Source organism: Mustelus asterias, chromosome 3, assembly GCF_964213995.1.
Source record: "Mustelus asterias chromosome 3, sMusAst1.hap1.1, whole genome shotgun sequence".
Taxonomy (NCBI): domain Eukaryota; kingdom Metazoa; phylum Chordata; class Chondrichthyes; order Carcharhiniformes; family Triakidae; genus Mustelus; species Mustelus asterias.
The window spans coordinates 65,332,791-65,359,633 of record NC_135803.1 but is presented as its reverse complement, the minus strand read 5'-3'; positions in this window follow the sequence as shown (position 1 = coordinate 65,359,633).

The following is a 26,843-nucleotide window of genomic DNA, read 5'->3' as shown; positions in this document are numbered from 1 at the left end:
ACCCATGATTGTTTAATTGGTTTGAAATTGCCACAATATCATGATTTTTAAGGTCCAATAATTTAATGTTATTTTTTTCCAAGGAAGATTGAAGATAACTGCCTGCACTATGTAGAGAAGGAGTAGAGTTGATGAGCTGTTGAAGACAGACCCATGGCATAGAAGTACCTAGAAGTGGGCAATGATGCAGAGGTTAAGGATGATTGCAATAAAATATCTAGGGCAGATTTTCTGGCCACATTCACCCCAGGACTGTAAAATCCTGGGTCAACGGACCTTTGTTCCGTGTCCCACCCGCTACAATTCCCGTGACGGATGTGATGGGAAAATTCAGTCTCAAGTGTCTCCGCAGGTGACATGAAAGAATGATTGCTGTGAATGGAATTATCATGATCTGCACCTTTGCCAAAGCCTCACCTCTCACTAACGTCCAAGGTCTATCCTCACTTCTTTATTTATGTGTGCCATCTTATTCTTGGATAGTTGCTCTTTATTTTTCAGTGAAATGCATTTCTCCTGTATCTTATTGATCTCTCCATTAAATATTGCCCAGTCTTCTATTTCATTAACTCCACCCTCATTCTTTCATAATTGGTATTTTTTTCAATATATTGTGTTGCTATTTTTTGTACCAAAGGACAAAATTGGAATGAGAAACTGGTGCTGCATAGAATTGCGGTTGGTGCCTATACTTCAGATGATGTGGGACGCTGACCAAGGCTCTGAATATAATCAACTTCCACTATTCAGTGCTGGTCTTCTGCTTCATTTTTTTAATGATAATTTCAAGTATGGGTTATCTCATTGGTGAGTAAATGCCCAAACCTGGTGAATACTTGTGCCATTGTAATGGCACATCTGTGGCAAATAACATCATTCAAGGAAATGATGGTGTGAGAGATTGATGCTGTTACTTTTTATGTTGACCCATAGGCAACACCTATTGAAAAAGGGTTCTTTCTCCAACACCGCCTGTCGCTCGTGCTCATGCATACAGTATTAAAATGAATGTCAATTTGCGAAGCTGCTGTTCTTAAGCTGGTATTCATGCTGTTACTACATGTTAAAAGATAGTGGCACTAGAGACCTGGCAGGAATACGATTGCCATCTTTATTCAATACTGCTGTTTCTGGTGCTTTCATTATTCACTCTTAGTGCTCACAAGTTCAACTGAAAAATAAATCCCAAATCCGTTTCCTGTGAAATTTAAAGCGCATTGAGCTGTTTGAGAGACTCCATAAGGACTAAGAAAATGCAATTTTTGTAATTATGAGTTTTATAATCAATATGTATTTAAAAATAGGTAAATTACAAGGCAGGCATTACACCCATATAACATGAAAACATATTACTGGTATCTGTTTAGAGTTTTCAGAATTGTGATTAAACATTGACAATATAAGGAAAAGATGAAGTGTCATTGTTTTGTAGTTGAATATTTTCGAGTTAAAATTTAAGTCGAATTAAGCAAGCAGATCTGAAGGCATCATGAGACTGTAAGTTTATCCAGCAATAAGTTGCTCAGTGAATAGAAATTAAAATAACTTGTTGGTTGGAAATTTTCTTGGTGTCATTTAACATTTTCACCTGAGAATGTTTTAAATGCTGTAGGGAAAAAAACATCTTGACTATTCCTTAATAACAGTTCTCTTAAATGACTGCAAAAGTAGGCGCAATCCCTAGCACTTTGGATCTGCGTCAGACATTTGCTGCACCACTTTAGACATTCTCATTCTGGTATATTCTCCTTACTTCTCACAACAACATAAGGAAGAGGACAGACATGCCCTAAAGCCTCCCCTTGCACTGGAACTTCAAGTCTATTTTTTCCTGTCTGTTTCCCATACCTCTCAATTCCTTCAGTTGAAATATCTATCAATCTTAGCCTTGAATATATTTAGTGACAGAGTGACCATAGAACTCTAGGAATAAAGAATTCCAAAGATTCCCAAACATGGATGGCACAGTGGCACAGTGGTTAGCACTACTGCCTCAGAGTGCCAGAGACTTGGATTCAATTGTGGCCTTAGGTGACTGTGGGGAATTTGCACTTTCTCACCTGGGTTTCCTCCAGGTGCTCTGGTTTCTTCCCACAGTGTGGAGATGCCGGCGTTGGCCTGGGGTAAGCACAGTAAGAAGTCTCACCTGGTGTTGTGAGACTTCTTATTATTCTTCCCACAGTCCAGAGATGTGCAGGTTAGGTGGATTAACCAGGCTAAATTGCCCCTGAGTGTCAGGGGGATTAGCAGGGTAAATGCATGGGGTTTCGGGGATAGAGCCTGGGTGGGATTGTTGTCAGTGCAGGTTGGTTGGGTCAAATGGTCTCCTTCTGCACTGTAGGGATTCTATGATTCTATTAACATAGAACATAGAAACATAGAAAACTACAGCACTAAACAGGCCCTTCGGCCCCACAAGTTGTGCCGAACATATCCCTACCTTTTAGGCCTACCTATAACCCTCCATCCTATTAAGTCCCATGTACTCATCCAGGAGTCTCTTAAAAGACCCAATTGAGTTTGCCTCCACCACCACTGACGGCAGCCGATTCCACTCGCCCACCATCCTCTGTGTGAAAAACTTCCCCCTAACATTTCCCCTGTACCTACACCCCAGCGCCTTAAACCTGTGTCCTCTCGTAGCAGCCATTTCCACCCTGGGAAAATGCCTTTGAGAGTCCACCCGATCTATGCCTCTCAACATCTTATATACCTCTATTAGGTCTCCTCTCATCCTATGTCTCTCCATGGAGAAAAGACCGAGCTCCCTCAGCCTATCCTCATAAGGCATGCCACTCAATCTAGGCAACATCCTTGTAAATCGCCTCTGCACCCTTTCAATCTTTTCCACATCCTTCCTGTAATGAGGTGACCAGAACTGAGCACAGTACTCCAAGTGGGGTCTGACGAGGGTCTTATATAGCTGCATCATTATCCCCGGACTCCTAAACTCAATCCCTCGATTGATAAAGGCCAGCACACCATATGCCTTCTTAACCACCTCCTCCACCTGCGGGGCCGATTTTAGAGTCCTATGGACCTGGACCCCAAGGTCCTTCTGATCCTCTACAGTACTAAGAGTCTTTCCCTTTCCCTAACGTCTCTCTCTCAAATGATCTTTTTGAAATCCTTCTGTTGTTCAATTTGTAATACATGGATTAATAACTTTGTTAAAAAGTTGCATTTGTATGTCTATCATTACATCTCTCAGAGACATGCCAAAGCGCTTCAACTACAGCAAATTGCAGTGACATGTGTCACTTTATTTTGGTGAATGTGGCAGCTTTTGTAATATTAGTATCCCATATATAACAAGGAGATGACCAGTTTATCTGTTTATTCAGTAGAAGCATTGGTCAGGACACTGAGAGAGCTTTCTGCTCCTGGATATTGTCAACAGAACTTTACCATGTACCTGAAGCAACAGAGAAGGCAGAGAGTTCTTCAGTTTAATGTCTTATCTGAAGGGAACTGTGCAGATTAAAGATTTGAAATCATAACCGTCATGGGGAAAGTTCTCCTCTGAGGATTTCCCATGCAAAATGTTGTGCTCTGGCTCTGTCGAGCGGAAATTCAGACATCTGTCTTCCATCGTTTTCCACATTTTCAATTTATTGAAAGTGAGATTGGGGGAGTTTGCATACAAATTTCTGCTTTGCTCTCCTGGGGGGCAAAGGTCAACATTGGGAGTGTCATCGATGCAAGCCTCCCTTTCCACCTTTTCAATGCTTCTTAGATCCTTCAATTTGATGAGATCATGCTGGAAGTAACCTGTGGGAGTGCTGATGTAAAGACATTGGGTTAGAGTTGCTGCTTTGGATGAAATCATCAATCTGTGCAAATTATGCTCAAAATTGCACCGGTTTCAAAAGTTTATGCTCCAACAAATTTACAAGTGTAAATTTGGATTTAACAATATTCTGTGATGGATTTCAGATTGACAACTTGATGCAGTTTTATCAATACAGATCAATTGAATTAATCACAGAAAAAACATTTACAATAGGAGTCACTTGTGTTTAACATATAATAAAGAACTGGTAATGATGAAAAAATATACAGAAACATTTACCAGTTGCATCAGTCAGTTGCTTAATGAATAAAATATGTAATAATGATTAAAATCTTTGAAAATGTGTACCATAGAACCATAGAATTCCTACAGTGCAGAAGGAGGCTATTTGGCCCATCAAGTCTGTACCAACTCTCCAAAAGTGCAAATTACCCAGGCCCTCCCCTCCGCGCTATACCCGTAACCCCATGCATTTACCATAGCTAATCCACCTAAGCTACACATCTGTGGACACTAAGGGGCAAATTAACATGGCCAATCCACCTAACCTAAATATCTTTGGACTGTGGGAGGAAACTGGAGCAGCCCGAGGAAACCCACACAGGTGCAGGGAAAATGTGCAAACTCCATGCAGACAGTCACCCGAGGCCGGAATTGAACTCGGGTCCCTGGTACTGTGAGGCAGCTGTGCTAATCATTGTGCCACCATGCTGTCCATTGTACTCTTGCACACTGTAAAACTTAATTTTAAGAGGCCTCCTTTACGGGATGCAAGGCACTGTAATTACCAGAAACACACTTGGGGATTAATTTCATCTTGGGGAGTGACCAGGGGTTGGTCCTAGGTAGTCCTGGCTTTTCTGGAGCAATATGTTTAAAAGCAACCCAAAGATTACCAAACTCACTTTTCACTGAACATAATTTGCAATTGAAGTTCCTCAGTCTTTTACTCTAGTTTCGTCAATTTCAGGTGAATTCCACGAGCAAAAAGTCACAGTGGCCACAAAGGAACTCTACCTCATTATTTGTCTGATACGTTGGTGCCAGTGCAAATGTTAGCATTGGATACAGATGCAGCAATGTCCTGCAGAAACAATTAAATTGTTGACTGGTCATTATTAGGTTACATCTGCCCACAGCTTTTCAATTACCATAAAAGTGAGTCATTGGTTTGATGCTACAGAAGTGACACTGACCAGCGCACAAGGGGGTGAGGATTGATGCAAAAAATTAAGTTTCCAGTTGAGTGTTGTTTTGTTTGACGTCTGTAAGCATCATACTGTTCATTTTTCAGGGGCCAGCATCCTGTCTCAAATTCACATCTTCATGTAAATTTGTGTACAACTTATGCAAATGTACGCATTTGAAGAATATGCACCTTCTTGATCTTGAAAATGGCTTTGAACTGTGGAGGTCACATGGTTTTGAAATCTCCTATCAGCATTTTGTCCCATTCTCCGACTGGCACAAAGAGCAGGATTTTCCTACAGTTTTGTGGCTCTGATGATGGGACAATATGGAGGTCCCAAGGCCACACTTGCCAGCAATGGAACTGGCACTAGGATATTCCTGGAGACGGCCTACAAAATGGTCGTGCCCAGGCTTACTATCCAATTAAGGATGGTGGCCATACTCCTGCTTTTGCTGACCCGATCACAAGGTCAGCAGCTCTGAAGCCTTGCCCGTCCCTCTGGGAAAGGTGGGCTCTGCTGAGGCAGATCGGGAGCAAGACAGCACCTCAACATGGACCCTTGAAGAAGTAAGTTTGAAATTCAGAGGGAACAAGCAGGCAAGCCTATCAGATCAGAGGGGAAACCACTCATGATGGCTTATTGCGAACACTGGAGCTGCCATTCCTTCCTCTCTCTGCACCATGGTGAATCCTGCTTCGGTAAACCCCTGGACTGGCACAGTGAGGCCACCACCGTGGAGCTGGTGGATTCCCCACATGGTGGCAAGGCTGCTCTGCTGTTGACTGAATGCCAGTGGTCATCTAAATGTCCCCTGATTTGGGCCTTAAATATGGTAATTGGCTATCCACCTCTGTTTCATGTGCAACCGATCCAGGTTCCACCTCACTGGCAGGAATGAGCCAACAAGCCATTCATTCCGGCCACTTGCTTTTTTTTGGACTCTCTACTTCCACTCTTAGGTTAGGAAAATTTTGTCCTTAGGTTCTTCCTCATGCTGAGTAGGGCTGTTAATGTTCTAAGATTGACCCTGGAGCCTCCCAGAATTGAAGGTTGGTGTACAGGGTCCGAGTAACCCAAGAGACAACCATCAAGGGAATTAAGAAGCTTTGCACTTTTGTTGTTTTTTTTTAACAGTTATTTTGTTATTAATTATAGTATGATAACTCCAGGAATTGACTGTGAAGGAACCATGCTTCTATTGCACAAAATGAAAATAAATAATAACCACAAGTCTGTGGCGAATACAACTGGTCCCAACCAGGATTAAAAGGATAATGGACCCTCTTGGGGTCTTGTTTTATACAGGGCTCGATATACAAGCTCTACCTGGTTGGAAATGACCAATTGCCAGGGAGCTCATATCCAACGAGCCCAACTGATAGGTCAACTGGCGATTCCCCATGCAGATCATGGGGGTTATCACATATAGAAAATCATGAACATGGAGGGAAAAAGGAAGCTCTTTGACTGAGCGTTCATCCAATTGATTGGCAAAGAATGTGTTTGTTCCCCTTGGCATGGTAAGGCAGTGTGTCCTGAGGGAAAACACTTTGGGAGCAATAGCAGGGACAGGGCAGGTAGCATTGGAAGGTCATTTGATGAAACTTTCAGAAATATGTCCAGTGAGTGTTGGCAACACTATTGATGAGTGCTGGTTCCAAACACACATCCAAAGAGAAGCAACGTAAGCTTAGCCCAGAGCAGTAAAATGTTGTTAAATAGCAGATGCTCTTCTACTGCTGCTCCTCCTGCTTATGATTTGATGTGGACTGAATCGTATGTCCTACTAAATGTAAATCCAACCTCTCTCAATCCCACTTACATTTATTCTTTACTACATTACAATGACAGAAATAAGATTGTTTTATTGATCCACTCTAAATGTTGAGGGGAGGGTAGGAAAAGATATGTTTCAATGGTTCCCATATATACAGAAGAAGAACTGTGACCATTGTGGTTTCATGCTGGTGTTGCTTACATTGCTGTAGCTGCTGTTATCAGATAATCAAAAATACGCCTTTCATGTTAGTATATAATTAACCAAACCTTCAAATAGCATAGATAAAAGAACAGAAGGATGTATTACTCAACTTCTCATTTTAGATATGTGAAGGAAGGTTTCTTCAAAGTGCTTATATTATCTCTCTAGTAAAAAATAATGTGCATTTATATTGTTCCTTTCAGATCCTCAAAGTCTCAGAATGTTTTGAAATGATTGAATTGCAATTGAAATGCAGCCAGTGTGTTGTGTAGTCAAGCAGGACAATTACTGTGCAGGCATAAATTCCAAATGAGAGCAATGCAGTTTGTTAATCTATTTTTAATATTGTTGTTTGAGGAATAAATGATTGACAGAACACTTGGATGATTTCCTGCATGCCTTGGATCTTTAATGTCCATTTGAGCGGTCAGTAGAGGCCTCAGTTTAACATCTCATCCTTGCACCTCCATCAATGTGGCACTCCCTCAGTGCTGCAGATCATTTACTCCAATCCTGCTTGAGACCTTGATTTTCTGCTTTTATCCAAAATGCAATAACTTGAATGCACCAATTTTTCATCAACAATGTTGCAATTTTAAATTCTTTGGGGCTGAAGAAGTAAAGAATCTGTTCTTGATACATCCAAAAATGTGCGGGTTAGGTTGATTGGCCATGCTAAAAAAAATTGCCTTTAGTGTCCTGTGATGCGTAGGTTAGAGTGATTAGTGGGTAGATGTGTGGGGATATGGGGGTAGGGCATGGGTGGGATTGTGGTCGGTGCAGACTCGATGGGCCGAACGGCCTCTTTCTGTCCTATAGGGTTTCTATGATTCTATGGTAGATTGCTGACATTTTTTTAGTTTTGCTGCTTTAAGTTAAAATGCCTGACCCTCCCGCTCCCCCCCCAGCAGCAGCCCCAACACCCCACCCATCCGATAGTCCCGACTCTCCCCTAGCTGCCCCGACTCCCCGGCAGCCCCGAGTTCTCCCCTCCCCCCACCACCCTCACCCCCCCAACCCGGATGGCCAGTCCCAATCACCTCCTCGCTCCATCTCCCAAAGCTACAAGCACAGAGTGGCAGCGGCATCCCGCTCCCCCTCCCCCCCTCCCTCAACGATCACCCCTATAGGCTTTGCCCCAAATGGGCCCCACCTCCTCTGGTCCACCCCCTTGGCACTGCCTGGTGCCTGGTGGGCAGTGCCAAGGTGCCCCTTGAGCATTGCCAGTTTGCCTCTTGGGCAGTGCTGGTGGCCAGGCTGCCACTGCCAGGCCAGCATTGCCCAGGACGCACCGCCCCTTACCCCCGACCTCCTGGGGGGCCTCCATGGCCTCTGTTCCCTCCAGCGGGGTCGAACAACCTGTTCTCCATTCCTGGGAAGCTGTCATAAACCCCGCTGGAATGAGTCACCGATTTTTGGAGCTGGTTAGGCAAAAAGTCATTGCCACGGAGATGCACAGAGGCCGTGGCGCCCAGCAGGGAGTCCTGGCTCTGTCAGGAACACAAAGGGTATTTATTCATCAGGAAGAACTTGTACAAAGGCTTGCTACCTCACAGGCTGCCACATTCCTATATTTCATATAGGAATATGAAATTGTGATGATTGGAAGTCAATCATCGCAACTCCAGAACATCACTGTAGGAGTTTCTCAGGGTAATGCCCGAGGCCCAAACAACTGCAACTGCTTCATCAATGGCCTTCCTTCCAACATAAGGTCAGAAATAAGAATGTTCCCTGATAGTTGCAGTTTTTAGCATCATTCATGACTCCTCAGATACTTAAGAAGCCCATGTCCAAATGCAGCAAGACCTGGACAATATCCAGGCTTGAGCTGAGAAGTGGCAAGTAATATTCACACCACGCAAGTGTCAGGCAATGACTATCTCCAACAAGAGAGAATCCAACCATCACCCCTTGACATTCAATGGCATTACCATTACTGAATTCCCCCTCTATCAACATCCTGGGTGTTACCATTGACCTGAAGCTGAACTAGACTAGTCATATAAATATTGCGGCTCCAAGAGCAGGTTGGAGGCTAGGATTCCCGCCATGAGTCACTCACCTCCTGACTCCCAAAAGCCTGTTCACCATCTTCAAGGCAGAAGTCAGGACTGTGATGGAATACTCCACTTGCCTGAATGGGTGCAGCTATAGCGTAATACTCAGGAGGCTTGACACCATCCAGGACAAAGCAGCCTGCTTGATTGGCATTCCTTCCACAAACATGCATTCCCTTTGCTGCCAACACACACTACCTATATGGTGCACTGCAGGAGCTCACAATGTCTCCTCAAACAACAGTTTCCAAACCCACAACTGCTACCATCTAGAAGAACAAGGATAGCAGATATGTGGGAACACCACCACCTGAAAGTTCTCTCCCAAGTAACTCACCATCCTGACTTGGAAATAAATCCCCATTCCTTCACTGTCGCTGGATTGAAATCCTGGAACTCCCTCCCAAACAGCCCTGTGGATGTACCCACACCACATGAACCGCAGCGGTTCAATAAGACAGCTCAACTGTACCTTCCCAAAGGCAATTATGGATGGGCAATAAATGTTGTCTAGCCAGCGACATCCACATCCGGTAAATGAATTTTTAAAATGATCAGCACTGGAAAAATACCAGCTAGCACCAGCTAGTCATGCAATGGAAATGGGTGAATGAATTTTCTGGATTGCCCATGTTGCAAATTGCAAATCCCATTCCTGAGAAGAGGAACAAGCAAATTTCAAGTCCCTGGAGATTATGGTGGTATTCTGTGCTGTTTATAATGTGTACCCCATCAGTAAAACAGTGTTCACTCTGCAACCCACTATTCCAGATGCTCATAGTTGGTTGGAACTGTCTCCAGCCATGTGTTTTCTCTCAATTTGTAGCAACCAATACTTGTTATTACAGCACATTCTCAGTATTTAAGAAGTGTCAGCCTGGATTAAGAGCTGAAATCAGGAGTGTGCTTTTAACCATCAATATATTGACTCTGAGACAAGAACATAACCACACAGACAAGTGAAATTTATAGAGGGCAAAGGAAATTTTATACAAACTCTTGAACACATTCTTCACGAACACAATACAGTGAAATTTCTAGCCTTAAATCTTGAACAGGCTATCGCAGTCAGAGATCCAAATAGACGTTATTCATATTTGTAATCTGCAATATGCTCTATCAACATCATGGATCAGATGCTGAAGGTGGGTACCTGGCACCCGAGCAAATATTTTTGGGGCAAATTCACTTCCACTTTGGTGGCTCACTCTACTTTAATTCATGTGAGGCAGAACCTCTGTCTCCCGGAGAACGTTTCACCTCATAGAGCTGCCAGCCAATTGGAGGCCAGCAGCTCTCTACCACACCGGGAGTGATGGCCAAACCTGGTATTGCAGGAAGCCCCGAAGGAAGATGCCTTCAAATCCAGGTAATTCTGGGTTCTTGTCAGGGCTGAGTTGGCAAGCCCCAGTGCGGGGGAGTGCTCATGTTGGACATGACAGGTAGGGAAGGGATGTTGGGAGGCAAAACCTGGGGGGCATTCGATTGTCACCGGATACAACCCTTCTACACTGACCAGCAGTCCACAGGATTAAACCTGCTGCGTTATACATTGAGTATAGGCCTCACCCACTGCTTTTTAAATCAATGATGGTAAGATGAGGCCCTTAATTGGATATTAATTTCTCACTTAAGGGCCTCAATTGGGCCATGGGTGGGTCTACCTGACGTCTCACTGGCACCCATAAAATTGTTCGGTTGGCAGGTGGGCACAGCATCATTGGCGCGGTGCCTTAATTTATGGATCCCACTAACTGTTTTCTGTCCACAGGTAGCCTATAAAATTCTGCCCTATGTATAGGTTTTCTTATTGCCTTTTTATTTTCTGGAGATTAGCATGGATAGCAGAGTGGTATTGCCTCGCAACTGTGTATATGTTTCAGCAGTTGCTGAGTCATCTCTTCTCTGGGCTGCAATGGAACAAGATAGATAACTGTTGGGTTGCTAGAAGGGAAGTATCTTGAGTTGCTATTTTGCTTGTTCGTGGGCTGTTTCAAAGATATATCTTAATCGGGAAGAGTGGGCTGAGTGACTGATGAATGAGTGGGGGCATAAGTAAATTAAGCAACTGATCTGCCCATGCAGTAAAACATGAATGTCTGACTCTGCAAGCACTCACCCAGCAGGGAGATTTCAATCACCAATGGTTTATCAGTTTTGTTATTACTGAACTTATTTGGTCTCACGCCTGTCTGTTTAGTAAAAGCTCTGGTATACACAACCATCTAGGAACTTCAGAATAATACATGGTTGCCTTTATTCTCCCCTTCTAAAATGATATTGGGTTAGCGTTTGGGACTCAGATTAAATTCCAATTCAGACTGACACGATGAACATTTCCTCTCTGCTGGCTTGAATCTTGTGTGAAATTTTAACAACCAATCAACTATTATGTCTTAATAAAAGCAATAGGCTGCAGATGCTGGAACTGTGAAATAAAAACCCAAAATGCTTGTAAAAACACAGCAGGTCCGGCAGCATCTCTGGGGAAACAGTCATTTTGAGTCTGTATAACTCTTCTTCAGAGCTCATTCCATTGCTAACCATTGGAAAGATGAATTTGGGCAATCTCATAAAGGTCCCTTGTAGAAACCAATTTATAACTGCTCATTATCAATTGTACTCCAGATGGTAATAAATAATCTCAACTCGAATACACCGAAGGAGGACAGAGGTGGAAAATAGAATACTTGTGCTTTTATTCTCCTTTACTGACTGAAGCAGATAGTTGGAGTTGAGCACCTTGACAGTAACGGAGCTGGGAGTGCTTACTGCTGAAAACTAAGGGTAGACATTATGGTTGATGCTATCTCATATATACACTTAACACACTGATACCAAATTCTTCTTTGTACTACGTAGCATGTATTGGTTAACTCCATCATTTGGATACCAGCGAGAGAAACTTGGTGCAAGTGTTTTGAAAGTTCCTATAAGACTACTGACAGTCAAAATTTCTACACTTTGATGCTGAAAGCACAAGATATGGAAGAAATTTTCGAGCCCTGCTCTCCTCAAGGCTGAAAACTCCTGCCCGAGGTCAATGGATCTTTGCATGGTCAGTGTCCCACCCACTACAATTCCCATGGTGGGCTGGATGGGGAAATTCCACCCATAGTTTTAATCGTGCCCCCACCCCCCCCCCCCCCCCCCACCCCCACTATAATATATTAAAAATGTAAATGTTATATTTATAAATATGCTGCTTCATGGTCTTGGCAGCTCTGGTGTAACTTAGTTAACATTCCATTTGTGTGGTAAGTGTGTTAGAAACCAGTCCAACACGGCTGTCGCACGAGGTGAGAACATTCAGAGGGTGGCTTTATGGTTTTATTTCCTGTGAAATTGTTATTAATAATTTCAAATTAGCACTATGTGAGATCGCACACATTTGGCATTCACCGCTTAAATGTCAGAAAAACTACTTTAAAAGTTGAGTGATCGCTGCTGAATTTTTGAACTCATAGAATATTGTGAGTTTGTGAGTTTGCCATTTTGTCACAGCAACTAAAATCCGGTAGCCATTTGCAATGTACCTGCAAAAACTAATTCTTCGATGGTTTACATGAAACTCATGAGCAACTAAATTGGTGAAATGTTGTATGTCTGATAATGGGAGGGGTTCACAACCCCTTTCGCCACCAGTGGGAATTCCGGTGCCCCGCTGAATAGGGCATCAGGGCTAAAATGGGATTGCCACTGGGCATCAAAGCATTTCCGATTCACCCAGCTCACCTGCCAGCCCCGATCCGGTTCCTGAGCTGGATGTCACATGGGCATGAATTAATGTTGCCCTTGAAAAGCAGGACCCTGGCGCCATGGAGTCTGAGGGGGAGCAAGGAGATAAGCAGCCTGTTTTAAACTTATCTGTGTTGTATTGGGGGGGGGGGGGGCGGGGAGGAGGCTGGCGCGGTTGAGCATCTCAACTGGGCAAAGTGGGGTCAAGCTGGAGGGAAGGGAGTGACCTCAGGGGTTCCCCCCCCCCCCTCTCCCCCCCCCCCCCCAGGTCAGGGGTGCCTTTGCTGGCTGGCTTCATTGCATGTTTAAACATTGGCAACTAACTCCCACCATGGTCGTTTCAGGAACCTGACTGAAAGTATTTGTTCCTTGTTGTGTCCTGTAAGAGCTCTGAGGTTTCTGCTCAATGCTAATCCATACACCATGCCCTTGCATCTGGACCCTTGCATATCTCTAAAGCAACCCACCACAATCTGGCCTGGCCCTGGGTTTATTAAACGATCGCCAGTTGTTGCCAACCCTCTCAAGATATGTTATTGTTCCAAGGGCTCTCTGCCATGTAAGCCTGAATGAGCACAAGGTGTTGCCACAATTCATGGGTTCAGCCCGCCTGCTCTGGGCGGTAACCCAAGTGGAACCGATGAGTGGACTGGGTGAATCGGAAATGCTTGACGCCTGGTGACAGTCCCATTTTAGCCACGACACCTTATTCAGTGGACCATTGGGATTCCCGCTGGTGCCAAATGGAGCCGTGAATTCCTGCCCACTCTGCAACTTCTTAATCTTTCATGGCCTCTCACTCTTTCCAGGTGTTTCCCCACACTAGCCAACTCCTCAGCCGAGGATGGCACTCACAGGTGTCAGGTACCTCTGAGTTTGCCAGGATGAAGGCTTGTCCATGCTCTCAGGGTAGCATGCACAGATGTCCATGATATTCAGCTGGTGGTTGCGCACCAGCTGGATGTTAAGGGAGTGAAACCCCTTTCTGTTTATTGAGGGCACCCTCTGTTGAGATGGTACTGTAAGGGTGACATGAGTGCCATCGATTGCCTCCTGGACCTAGGGCATCCCAACAGAGGCTGAGAATCCTGCAGCCCAGGCATCCTGGTGGGCCTGATCCAGGTTGAAAGTGATGTAGTCTGATGTCCGGGCAAACAGGGCATCACTCCTGGGAGCAATGCTGGAAATAAAGAGCTGCCAAGCATCTGATTGGCTGCCAACTCTTGGAAGCAGGACACCCTGTCTCAGCGGGTGGAAACCACAACTTCAGACAACTTGTTGCCTGCCGACCCTAAATTCCAGTCATGGCTTCCAGGGCCAGTGGAGTCGGGCATATCCCTGACCTTCCAGCTGGTTGGCAGAGCTGCCATCTCCCCAGCCAGAGTACTGTGCAGACTATTGGAGATGCATAGGGATGAGAGAACTGAGAGTTAATAAGTTTCAGAATGAACAAGAAATTAAAGACACAAAAATATGAAAACGGAAGATTTGACCCAACCAGCCTGTATTAGTATTTATAGTTTGCAAATTGTCCAAACCACATTTACAAATCCTTTCACCGTTTCTTTTCCATCGAATTTAACCTTGAATATCGATATGTTGGAAGTGAATTCCTCCTAATTCCAACTCTCTGTTTAAAAATCTTTTTCTAACCCTATGTTCTAGATGCCTTAACCTTTGGCTATTGTCCTCTTGTTCTTGACCTCACAACTGCTGGAGAGAAGGAGTAAAAGTGCTGGAACAGAGATAAAGCTAAGTCTGGCGCCTGAATGCTTAACTGCTCTTGGAAACATCACCAGATGAGATGAAGTAATAGCTACTGAAAAACTTTAAAACTGCAGAACTTTCTTTTGGGGAATTTCCAAGCTGGTGATTCCCCTCCATAACTAAGTGTAGGCAAGCGCCCACCCATCCCTCTCTCACCACATTCCTTAATTAGTGGTTAATAGGATTTACTGGGTGGGCATTCAGAGAAAGATTCAGTGAAAGGCTTTGTTTCTTTGAAACTAGTTTTAATAAGCAACTTTGCCTGGTCATGTGTTGCTGGCCACACTTCAGAGGCTGGAAATATTGCCAGGGGCAACGGACAAGGGAAGTGGTGTTGGTGGTAGGCCAAGACCTTAATGCGACAGTGAGACATGACAAACTCAGAGATTGAAGAAATTATGTCTTTAATCTGAGGTCAGCCAACTCTAGGTACAAATTTTGACAAAATATTTTGCAGAGTTCAAATAATAAATCATCAAAAAGCAGTTTAATAAGGACTACTTAAAAAACAGAGCTATCTGTAAAATTATTACATTGTGGATGACCACATAATGGCTTTTAATTTTTTTGAATGGAATGAAAGTGAATAAGACAAACAATTGCTGGATAAAGATATTTAAAGTAACATGATGTGTGCTACTCTGTATTGTGTGGTCTTTAATGGGATTAGTGTAGACAGATTAGATTCTGTTTCTTCACATATATTAGTCACCAAACAGCTGCAGTAGGATTTTCCCAAATCATGACCAAACTATAAATATCTGAGTTTCACATAACGTAGTGGCAGAATAAACTTGCAACACATTTAGATAGTCCAATTTTATACTTTTTATAGATGAATGCAGGAAATAAAATTTATATTTAGTTACAGCAGTGTGCAGCTCACATGGACGGTTATGTCGAGTGGTCATAAAATGAGTATCGTTATATTGTAAGCCAATACCAAGAAGTCAGCAGAGGAAAATTTAAATTAAAAGTTAGGATCCTATCTGTAATATCAAAATTCTTAGTCTTTTACACTGGCACCATGTAAGAGCACCATCAGGGTACATCCGGACTGCTGTAGTTCAAATGGGGCGGCATAGTGGCACTGTTGTCTCACAACACCAGCGTCCCGGGGTCACTTCTGGCCTTGGGTGTCTGTCTGTGTGGAGTTTACACGCTCTCCTCGTATCTACATGGGTTTCCTCCAAGTGCTCCTCCCACAGTTCATAGATGTGTAGATTAGATGGATTGGCCATGGTAAATTGCCCATTAGTGTCCCAAGATGTGTAGGTTAGAAGGATTATCCATCACATCGGGCAGAGGGTCTGATCAGATTTGGGGGCCATCACTGGATTGCCTCAGGTGCAGGGGATGCACACATGTGGCCATCAAAGCTTCCACAGAGCAGCAAAGAATCCTTTATCACCAAGAAGGAGGTCCACTTTCTGAATGTTCAATTGGCCTGTGACTACCACAAAAGATTATTAAGGTGCATGCATTGTTCCCAGAAAGCTGCCATCCTAAGACAGACTCAGGTGCCTCAGTTCTTCAGACCACCCGATTGTCTTTGTGTATGGATTCTGGGTAAAAAGGGTTATCCACTAAAGATGGGGCTCCTACCACCTCTGCTGAACTCCATCACAGGACTCCTACAGCCAATCTTGTGTGACTACAAGGGCCATTGAACAGGCCATCTGAAAATGAAGGTCATATCCCTGGATAGATATGGAGGACCCCTACAATACTCTATCAAGGGTGCCGCATATCATGCTGGAATGCTACAATCTGCATAACCTGATAGAGGCGGGGTTTCATTGGAGACAGATGACCCCATTGAGTGTGCTGCTTCACCCTCCAAGGATGAACGATTGAAAGATGGTCAATACCAGGTGGTCAATGGAAAAGGACCCAAGTATCCAATGTTAAAAGGTATTGACCTGTATGCCAGAGAGGTACATGACATGCTCACAAGCATACATTTTTCTTTTGAACAGCACTGGAGATGATTCAGTTTATTTCCTGAGGTTGCCCTTCATTAAACACTCTTACCATCTCAGTGACCCGTCAATGTATCATTCCAAGGGTTATATCAAGCATTGTCTTCTTTTCATGTGCCGCTTTCCATGCCCTCTATTTCAAGTGCTCACCATCTGGTAATGGCCTATTGGTGCAGAAATGAATTTCCAAACTGCTAAAAAAATAACTTAAATGACTCATTCTTCTAAAGCTTTGCTATATAGCAAAGAAATGTCAAGCATGAGGCCCCACATACTATCAGGTGATTAATACAAATGTTTCAGGAGCTCCAGTGCTGTGCTCTCCAGGGGCCTGCACTTGAAGTGGAGGTCTAGGCTACAGCCTTTTCTGCTCCACTGCCTGAGATGGTCTCTGATTTACAAGGGCCTGACATTCATTCCGGGCGTACATCTGTCATTGCATCATCATGCAGAATTCATGTCACAGTTATTGGGACCAAGGATCTACTATCAATGTTATGAGTGCCTTGAGTAAAGCCCACCTGCCCTTCCCTGCATACCTGCAAATATATCCAGGTGCCCTGCGGCATTGTGCCTGCCTGACACTTAACACAACTCATGAATAAGGCCTTGCTGTGAGGGTCAGTGTGCATTTCCTGCATCCATAGGGTGCCTTGCTGCTTGCGGTTCTCTGTGGGAGGATCACCACTCTTTCAATGGAGGAAGCTATACACTCTCACACCAGAGACACGGTGCCACTCTGGATGTGGATGGATACCACCATTCATTTCACCTAAGAATGGACAGTAACTAGGAACTCTGATTGATATGCACACATCTCATGCTACTCCTCTGTTGCTTTGCTGTTGATTCCAGATGTTTGCCATCTGCGTGAACTTGAGCATCACTGCGCCTGTCCTCAATCCTCTGATGAAGAGTGACTGGTGCTATCAATGCTTCTTTTACTTACTCATGTACATCTGTGCCACCCTTTCTAACCCTGCACCAATGCACACTGGCTAGAGAGTGTCTGCACTGGTGGAGGATGTGTTTGTATGAAATGATACTGTCTCCTCCAATGATGGATCTTCCCCTCGTGGTAGCAAAGCCATCATCGGTCCCTCATTCACTAGTGGGCCTGCAGAAGAAACAACAGTGCTGTTAATAATTTGCATTTCCAACTAACTCCTGCTGCCTGATCTGGAGCTTTCAGTTTTCATCAAGGTTCACAGACACAAACGTAGTGAGCCCTCATCAGAAGGGCTGATGCCTTCACCCATTATAATTACTCACTCTATGTGGGCTCCACACCCACCTCACTCTCAATGACAGACTAGCCTGCTGCAATCCATCCTATTTCCAGCCTCCTCCTCCATTAGAGGAGGAGGCTGGAATTACAGCCTTTTCTGCTCCACTGCATGAGATGGTCTCTCGTGCCTGATTTGCAAGGGCCTGACATTCATTCCAGGCCTACATCTGTCATTGCATCATCATGCAGAATTCATGTCACAGTTATTGGCACCGAGGATCGACTATCAATGTTATGAGTGCCTTGTTAATAAATTATGCAACATCTCAAATTCCTCTCCACTTCCTAGCATTCTGAATGTACCTCTGTTGCAAACACCCACACACACACACTCTTTCTCTCTCACAAACACTCTGGGGGAAATGCCGAATTAGCGCGAAAACGGGAGTAACTATCGCCGATTTGTTTAGCAGGGTTTTCAAAATGAATCTCTCACATTTTGAACAGTGCAGAATGCCCTAGTAGGATTCACTCTGAAATTCAGTGGGCAGGGCCTATTCCCACTGGAGAGGCTGGCAGCATTGCACTGAATGGGCCACTGCACATGCGCTGATCTGTCAGCACCAATGATCCCCCCCCTTCCCCCAGCAGTCCCAAACTCCCCAGCAGCCCTGACACCCCCACCTCCACCCCTCCACCCAGATGGCCAGCCCCAATCACCTGCTTCCCTCTGTCTGCCTTCGATCCTCTAGCAGAGTGGTAGCAGGACCCCCCCACGCCCACCGATCGGTCCTCCAACAGGCCCCGCCCCAATAGGCCCTGCTTCCTCTGTCCCCATCCCGTTGGCACTGCTCGATGCCCATTGGGCAATGCCAAGGTACCCCTTGGGTATTGCCAGTTTGCCCCTTGGGCGGTGCCAGGGGCCAGGCTGGCACTGCCAGGCTGGCACTACCCAGGGGCCACCCTTCCTTGCACCCGAACTCCTAGGGGGGCCTCAATGGCCTCTCTTCCCTCCAGCAGGGTCGGACCGCCTATTCCCTATTAGTGGGAAGCAGTTGTAAACCCTGCCGGAGGGAACCACTCCTGGCAGTGGGGGTAGATGATAGCGGGCCCAGAGACATCAGTCCCGGGCCTGCTAATGAAATGGAAATTCAAATTTCAGTATTTACATCAGTTCTGCGCTGACTTTCTGGAATATGTTAAGCACTTCCCAGGGGACCCCACTAAACGGCCTCTGATGTCTCCCAGCCCGTTGCATTGCAGGCTGAGAGAATCATCCCCACGCTCTCTCTCTCTCTCTCACACACACACACACTTGTTCCCTCTCTAACACACAAGCACACACAAACACACACAGCTGGAGGCCTACTTCAAGTGGCCATTCAGTCTTGGCAGTAGAATGATCAGCTCTGACTGACCGTGTGCCTCCAATGTGAATTAACTCTTCATCTCACTGTGTGTGCTGGTCCCTGGTAATGCCCCATCCATGAATTGACCATCATACCTCAGATTTCATGTGTGCCATTTAGAACATGCGGTGTTGCGGCTTTCTATTAAAGTTGCCTTAAGGGGAGCTTCAGAAAATCTTTGAAGAGTTTTCAGTGTGAGCTGGTACCGCTGACTTGTTATTGGAATCTCCTCATCAATGGTGGCTGCCAAGGTGGCTGCCAAAGTATGGGAAGTGCTTAACATATTCCAGAATCCTGCCTTCAACATATCTAGGGGGTAGAATATTTGGCTAACCAGATCTGGGTTGAAATGAGTTTTGTTTTGGCAACGTTCAGGGGCAGGCTGAATCTCTTGTCTGCAGAATTGAAGAGATCAAGTGTGGCTTGCAAATCTGGTGCAGAATGGGCAATGACACTGCATCATCTGCAAACTGTAGAACATATATTCTATTGTAGTCAGTTTAATTTTTGAATGGAGGTGAGTGAGGTTTAGCAGTTTTCCATCTGGACGGTATTCACTACTCACACCAGAGGGCAGTTGATATTGGAATAACCATTGTCAGGTAGATTGTAAATAGTAGGGGGGCTATCACAAAGCCTTGCTTGATACCAGTCCAGATTTTGAAGGGGACTGTTTCAGATCTCCCACTCAAGACAGTTGCAGTCATATCAATATGAAGCAGTAGCAGGATTGTGATGAAATTCCTTGTACATCCAAATCTTTGGGGTACAATACACGGAGCTAAACGATTTATTAAGACAAATACATTAGTCAAGTCAATGATTGCAATGAAGAGCTTCTGATGTTGTCCTTTACATTTGTTTTGGATTTTCTTGGCAACAAAGACCATGTCAGAGGGCTAAAGTCACTTGATGTCTCTGGGAAGATTGCCTCAGTCACAGGATGTCGGTGACTAAGGTGAATGTATGTCCAGATTTTCCTTGCTGAGGACAAAAGGGAAGTATCTCAATAGTTTTCACACTATGATCTATCTCCCTCCTTGAAGACAGTTACAATTGTTGCATTCGTGAAGTCTGTATATGGGGGCGGGAACAGGATAGGGGTGGGAGGTTATTTTTCCTCCCAAATATATGACATTCTGGAACAAAACTGAGCAACTTTAATTCCTAGCATAAAAACTCAATATTGTGAGTCAAAAAGGTAGCATTCCAACAGCTCAGGGCTATTGAAAGTGAAAACAAAATCCCAAAGATGAAGGACAGATGGTGGGAAGAGGAAGTCTGAGAGAACAAACAATGTGCTGACTGTCATGAGATGAAAAGCTTTTTGAAGCCACCAAGGCTATCGATAGATTAAGATCAAATGGACAAGGCCCCCTTTGCTCACAGGATGCTGCCTCCCCTCTTGATGTTGACAATGCAGTGCAGTCTACACTAAAAAGAACATTTTGAATAACCCCTTGTTAGGGTGAAATCAAAGTAATGGACACAAAATGGTTACCTGGCACACAAAATGGACTCTGAGAAGGGACATTAAGAGGCACTGACTTTGGGCACAGACATTACACAAAGAGTTAAAACCTGTAGTGTCTAAATTGCTGCAGGAAACAGGTCAGACCTTGAGGCACCTTAAACTTGAGATAAAAGCAGACCCAGAACAATGAGTTTGATAACGAGATCAGCCATTGATAGAGGACATAACTGCATAAATGTATCTACTCTATGTACAATGATGTGTTAACTGTCAATGTCCGTACTTGTCTATGTATAACGATGTGTTAACTGTCGATGTCCGTATCTGTCTACTCAACTTGTAACGATGTGCTAACGGCTAATGTCCGTACTGTCTATTATCTAAAAAGTATAAAAGATGCTCAACTACCATTGTGTAGTTGAGAAGGTGACTGCCTGTACTGCGGAGTGCCAGCGCTTCTCCCAAAGCTTTGTCCGAATAAAACTGTTCGTTGAACCTCCAAGTCTGACTCTGAAGTGGTGAATTTCCCAAAACACCCTCAACTGTGAATCTACAGTGACAGCTGATACTCTCCAGTCTATTCCCCAGTGCCCTATGGAAGAATCCATCGATGAAGCACCATCGATGGGAGAGCTGTAACAAGCGATCAAACAGATGAAAAACAATAAAGCCTTTAGCCCCAGTAGTATTCCAGTAGAGGTCTTCAAAGCTGATGGGGCTTTTCCTCACATCAAAACTCCGTGCACTCATCCTACACTTCCAGCATCACCCAATGTTAGGACAATCACTACTGGTTGCTGACACCCTCATTGCTTCTTCATGAGGGCTGGGGATATCATCCTACCTATTGGGTAGAGAACCACTTTTCACTCCTTCATCACCTGCAGGAGCTCCTCTAGGGAAACAACATTGAGCCATGCAAGCAACCATCCTCTGACACAATATAAACATGCAAACAAGGAGCAGCAGTAGGCTATTCAGCCCCTTGAGCCTGCTATACCATTTAATAAGATCATGGCCGATCTGATGGTAACCTCCAATCTGCACTCCAGCTACTCTAATAACCATTGCTTACCAAAAATCTGTCTACCTCTGCCTTAAGGCTATTTAAAGACTCTGCCTCCACTGCCTTCTCAGGAAGAGAGATCCAGAGACTCAGGACCCTCTGAGTGAAAACATTATGCCCCATTTCCGTTTTCAATGGGCAAACCCTTATTTTTAAACAGTGACCTTTGATTCTAGATTCTCCCATAAGAGGAAACATTCGCTACCCTGTCAAGATCCATCAGGATTTTATATATTGCAATCAAGTTGCCCCTTACTCTTCTAAACTTCAGCAACTACAAGCCAAGCTTGTCAAATCTTTTCTTAAAAAACAACCCACCCATTTCAGTTATTAATCTGGTACCGCTTCTCTGAATTGCTTCCAATGAATTTATATCTTTCCTTAAATAAGGTGATCAGTACTCTACACTGTACTCCAAATGTGGCCTCATTGGTACCCTATACAACTTAAACATAACCTTGTTACTTTTGTATTCAATTCCCCTCACAATAAATGACAACATTCTATTAGCTTTCCTAAATACTTGCTGTAACTCCATACTAACCATTTGTAATTCATGCACTGGGCACCCAACTCTGACTGCACCTCAGAGCTCTGCAATCTCTCACCATTTAGATAATGTGCTTTTTTAAATTCTTCTTGCCAAAATGGACAATTTCGCATTTTCTCACATTGTACTCCATTTGCCAGATCTTTGCCAACTCACTTAATCTATCTTTTTGTAGCCTCCTTATGTCCTCCAACCATTAATATATAGCCTCCCACATTCACCTTTCAAATGGCCTCCAAATGTTTGTGGTAGGGGACAATGGCAGTGCAATGTAATGTCATTGGACTAGTAATTCAGAAGCCCAATCAAATGCTCTAGGTTCAAATTGCACCATAGCCGCCAGTGGAATTTGCATTCAATTAATAAATCTGGAATATAAAACTATCAGTAATGATGACCTTGACAGCTATCGCATCTAGTCCACAATTATCTATTTAGGGAAGGAAATCTGCCATCCATACCTAGTCTGGCCTACAGGTGACTCCAGATCCACAACAATGTGGTTGATTCTTAACTGTCCTCTGAAATGGCCTGGCAAGCCATTCAGTTCAAGGGCACTGAGAGATGGCTAACAAATGCTGAGAGACTCACATCCCAAGAAAGCACTATAAAATTGTCAGTATGAGGGATGTTAACTGCCCTTTAAATACGGTGCCTTCTTTTGACAGGCAGGAACTTGCTGCTGCCCATCATTGGCAAACTGCCCCATCTGCCAGATGTTAATTGGCTGCAGGTGGGAAAATCCCTGAGAATGTGCTGTATCCTCCCATGTGGCTGCATGACCTGAATTTGACCCCGGCATCGGGACTTTCAATTGGGAATATCCTGCTTTTCTCTACTTTCTTCCCGTCTGTCCTTTTTCTAAAGATTTCCCTCACACTTTTGTTGGGGTTTGGTTGACTTTTAATTGTCTTGTGTAATGGCCTAGCAAGCAACTCAGTTAGAGTCATAGAGGTTTAGAACATAGAACATAGAACATTACAGCGCAGTACAGGCCCTTCGGCCCCTCGATGTTGCGCCGACTAATGAAACCAATCTAAAGCCCATCTAACCGACACTATTCCAATATCATCCATATGTTTATCCAATAACCATTTGTGGTGAATCATAGATGGTTACCACTATGGGTACTTGTACATATGTTATTCTTGTTGCTGTTGGGGTTAGGGTTGGGGTGTTCCACCTGTTAGCATTGTTCTGTGGTACACTCCGTTTGGCCCCGCCTTCTTACAGGGGTATAAAGGTCACTGCTACTTCCTAGTAGCACTTAGTCTGGGATAGTATTGTTAAGCAGAGTGCTCTATTCTTGTTGTGAATAAAAGCCTTTATTCCCGGGTACAACCTTGTCTCCCGTGTGGATCAATCGCGCATCACCATTTGAATGCTCTTAATGTTGACGAGTCTACTACCACTGCAGGCAGGGCATTCCACGCCCTTACTACTCTCTGAGTAAAGAACCTACCTCTAACATCTGTCCTATATCTCTCACCCCTCAATTTAAAGCTATGTCCCCTCATGTTAGCCATCACCATCCGAGGAAAAAGGCTCTCACTATCCACCCTATCTAATCCTCTGATCATCTTGTATGCCTCTATTAAGTCACCTCTTAACCTTCTTCTCTCTAATGAAAACAACCTCAAGCCCCTCAGCCTTTCCTCATACGATTTTCCCACCATACCAGGCAACATCCTGGTAAATCTCCTCTGCACCCTTTCCAACACTTCCACATCCTTCCTATAATGCGGCGACCAGAACTGTACGCAATACTCCAAGTGCACCAGGGTTTTGTACAGTTGCAACATGACCTCCTGGCTCCGAAACTCAATCCCTCTACCAATAAAAACTAACACACCGTACGCCTTCTTAACAACCCTATCAACCTGGGTGCCAACTTTCAGGGATCTATGCACATGGACACCCAGATCCCTCTGTTCATCCACACTACCAAGTATTTTACCATTAGCCCAGTACTCTGTATTCCTGTTACTCCTTCCAAAGTGAATCACCTTACACTTTTCCACATTAAACTCCATTTGCCACCTCTCAGCCCAGCTCTGCAGCTTATCTATGTCCCTCTGTAACCTGCCACTTCCATGTTTACAGCATGGAAACAGGCCCTTTGGCCCAACTTGTCCATATCGCCCTTTTCTTTTAAACCCTAAGCTAATCCCAATTGCCCGCATTTGGTCCATATCCCTCTATACCCATTTTACCCATGTAACTGTCTAAACGCTTTTTAAAACACAAAATTGTACCCGCCTCTACTACTACCTCTGGCAGCTTGTTCCAGACACTCATCACCCCCTGTGTGAAAAAATTGCCCCTCTGGACACTTTTGTATCTCTCCCCTCTCACCTTAAACCTATGCCCCCTAGTTTTAGACTCCTCTACCTTTGGGAAAAGATATTGACTATCTAGCTGATCTATACCCCTCATTATTTTATAGACCTCTATAAGGTCACCCCTCAGCCTTCTACGCGCCAGAGAAAAAAATCCCAGTTTATCCAGCCTCTCCTTATAACCCAAACCATCAAGTTCCGGTAGCATCCTGGTAAATCTTTTCTGCACTCTTTCTAGTTTAAAAATATCCTTTCTATAATAGGGTGACCAGAACTGTACACAGTATTCCAAGTGTGGCCTTACCAATGTCTTGTACAACTTCAACAAGACGTCCCAACTCCTGTATTCAATGTTCTGACTGATGAAATCAAGCATGCTGAATGCCTTCTTCACCACTCTGTCCACCTGTGACTCCACTTTCAAGGAGCTATGAACATGTACCCCTAGATCTCTTTGTTCTGTAACTCTCCCCAACACCCTACCATTAACTGAGTAAGTCCTGCCCTGGTTCAATCTACCAAAATGCATCACCTCGCATTTATCTAAATTAAACTCCATCTGCCATTCGTCAGCCCACTGGCCCAGTTGATCAAGATCCCGTTGCAATCGGAGATAACTTTCCTCACTGTCCACTATGCCACCAATCTTGGTGTCATCTGCAAACTTACTAACCATGCCTCCTATATTCTCATCCAAATCATTAATATAAATGACAAATAACAGTGAACCTAGCACTGATCCCTGAGGCACACCGCTGGTCACAGGCCTCCAGTTTGAAAAACAACCTCCTACAGCTACCCTCTGGCTTCTGTCAAGAAGCCAATTTTGTATCCATTTAGATACCTCACCTTGGATCCCGTGAGATTTAACCTTATGCAACAACCTCCTATGCGGTATCTTGTCAAAGGCCTTGCTAAAGTCCATGTAGACAACATCAACTGCATTGCCCTCATCTACCTTCTTGGTTACCCTTTCAAAAAACTCAATCAAATGTGTGAGACATGTTTTTCCACTCACAAGCCATGCTGACTGTCCCTAATCAGTCCTTGCGTCCCTAAATGCCTATAGATTCTGTCTCTCAAAATACCTTCCAACAACTTACCCACCACAGATGTGAGGCTCACAGGCCTTTGGTTCCCAGGCTTTTCCCTGCAGCCCTTTTTAAACAAAGGTAGAACATTTGCCACCCTCCAATCTTCAGGCACCTCACCCATGACTATCGATGATTCAAATATCTCTGCTTGGGGGACCCGCAATTTCCTCCCTAGCCTCCCACAATGTCCTGGGATACACTTTATCAGGTCCAGGGGATTTATTTCCCTTGATGCGCTTTAAGACTTCCAGCCCCTCTTTCTCTGTAATATGTACACTCCTCAAGACATCACTATTTATTTCCCCAAGTTCCCTAACATCCATGCTTTTCTCAACAGTAAATACTGTTGAGAAATATTCATGTAGGATCTCACCCATCCCTTGTGGAACCGCACATAGATGACCTTGTTGATCCTGAAGAGGCCCTACTCTCTCCCTTGTTACTCTTTTGCCCTTTATGCATTTGTAGAAGCTCTTTGGATTCTCCTGTGCCTTATCTGCCAAAACAATCTCGTGTCCCCTTTCTGCCCTTCTGATTTATCTCTTAACTCTACTCTTACACCCCCTATACTCTTCAAGGGATTCACTTGATCCCAGCTGCCTTTGCATGTCATGTGCCTCTTTCTTCTTCTTGAACAAGACTTCAATATCCTTAGTCATCCAGGGTTCTCTACTTCTGCCAGCCTTGCCCTTCACTCTAAGAAGAATGTGTTTACCCTGAACCCTGGTTAACACACTTTTGAAAGCCTCCCACTTACCAGACATCTCTGTGCCTTTCCACAGACTCCCCCAATTAACTTTTGAAGGTTCCTGCCTGATACCATCAAAATTGGCCTTGCCCCAATTTAGAATTTTAACTTTTGGGCCAGACCTTTCATTCTCCATGGCTATCTTAAAACTAATAGAATTATGGTCACTAGTCCCAAAGTGCTTTCTCACTAATACTTCTGTCACCTGTCCTTCCATATTTCCCAAATAGAGGTCAAGTTTTGCCCCCTCTCTAATCGGGCCACTGAACGAGAAATTCCTCCTGAATGCACTCAACAAATTTCTCTCCATCCAACCTTCTAATACTGTGGCTGTCCCAGACAATGTTGGAAAAGTTAAAATCTCCTACTATTACCACCTCATTTTTCTTGGAGCTCTCTGTAATCTCCTAACATATTTGCT